We start from the raw sequence: 1947 nt of genomic DNA, 5'->3' as shown, positions 1-1947 counted from the left end.
TAAAACTATCATGTTGAGCTATTATAAGATTTGCAGGACAAAGTGGTAGTCTTAGGATGGATGATTTTCTATAAGCTGCACATCGATCGAAAAAAAAGCCTCCTCTAATTATGGTTTGATGGATGTCCATACCTTGTTCCATAGCTCCAATTTTTGCATAGGTAGGGAGGATGCTGGAAAACGTTGTTGAATTTGGCTTTAAGTCCTTTTGAATGAATCCATTATTTGAATATTGTGCGATCATGGAATTCCAAGAGACCACACTTATTTTAGGCATTTTGTCAAATAGTTCGCGTGCCTTGTCGATGCTTCCACATTTTGCATACATATCTATTAGAGCATTTCAAACTATAATATCTGAGAAAATATCTCCTTCCATTTTCCTTTGATGAATGACCATATTTTATTCAAAAGATCCCATTTTTGACAAATGCCACTATTTATGACTGCCTGGGTTCTTCCATATCTAGGTATGTTCTGATAGGTGCATACTGGGGCATATTTCATAGTATGGCATGTTTTGGATCCTTCTTGTATAAACTGGTGACCTGGTACTAGTGTTTATCAACACTTACCTTCTCATATACAAGAGGTATCGGTGTGTTTGAGGGTTTCCTTGCACAAACCCACAACTTTGTATTAGTGTTTCTTAACACTTGCATTGTTGTGTGCAAGAAATTCCCATTTATCTACAGAGTCAGTCCACGCCCTGGGTTTCTCATGGCATCCTAATTTCTATAAGTAGTGGTGCAAGTCACTCAGGGCAACATCAAACTACGTTGGCTCTCCACATTTGTTGTGCACAAAATCTCACCATCATTCCATCAAATCCTAAACTCAATAATCTCATGGAGTTCTCAATTGCCCCCATTTACCTCTGTGGTCTCGCATCTCTTACTCTTCTTTCCAAATACCTCACGACTACTTCATATATCTTCCTCATTTATCCCTTCCACCCTAATTTTTCTTCCTCTATTTTTTTTTTTTTTTTCCTCACATAATCAATTCTGATTCTAATCATGTCTTATACAGGATGAATCCTTCCTGAAACTAGACGTTGTGATCTAATCATGTCTTATATAGGATGAATCCTTCCTGAAACCAGACGTTGTGATCTGATCATGTCTTATATAGGATGAATCCTTCTTGAAACCAGACGAGTTGATCATGTCTTATACAGGATGAATCCTTCCTGAAACCAAACGCTCTGATCATGTCTTATACAGGATGAATCCTTCTTGAAACCAGACATTTGTTGTGATCGATCATGTCTTATACAGGATGAATCCTTCTTGAAACTAGACGTTGTGATCGATCATGTCTTATAAAGGATGAATCCTTCCTGAAACCAGACGTTGTGATCGATCATGTCTTATACAGGATGAATCCTTCTTGAAACCAGATGCTCTTATCATGTCTTATACAGGATGAATCCTTCTTGAAACTAGATGCTCTTATCATGTCTTATACAGGATGAATCCTTTCTGAAACCAGACGTTGTGATCAATCATGTCTTATACAGGATGAATCCTTCCTGAAACCAGACACTTTGATCATCTTTGTCTTATACAGGATGAATTCTTCTTGAAACTAGACTGAATCTAGATCTTATCAATCGAATCAAATCAAATCTATCGGGATATCAATTTCGCAAAACTCCAAAGATCAAATACCTCAATTGATCTCCCGAGGGGGCATCACCATACCGTAATTTATAAATTAAGAGCTGGGGCATCCTATCAAACCAATATCAACATCAAAACAAGATTATTCTTTGAATTAATGCGTCATCACACCTCGCTTCAAAGAGGGGCAAAATGTAGACACTTAAAAATAATTATTTTAATTCCTCACATAATTAATTAATTAATTATGTTAATTAAAATCCTTCTCAATATTAATTAAATATAATTAATATTGTCACTATAGCATATGATTGATTTATTT

The sequence above is a fragment of the Cryptomeria japonica genome, chromosome 4 (genome assembly GCF_030272615.1).
Source record: "Cryptomeria japonica chromosome 4, Sugi_1.0, whole genome shotgun sequence".
Classification (NCBI taxonomy): domain Eukaryota; kingdom Viridiplantae; phylum Streptophyta; class Pinopsida; order Cupressales; family Cupressaceae; genus Cryptomeria; species Cryptomeria japonica.
Note: the sequence above shows the minus strand (reverse complement) of the source record.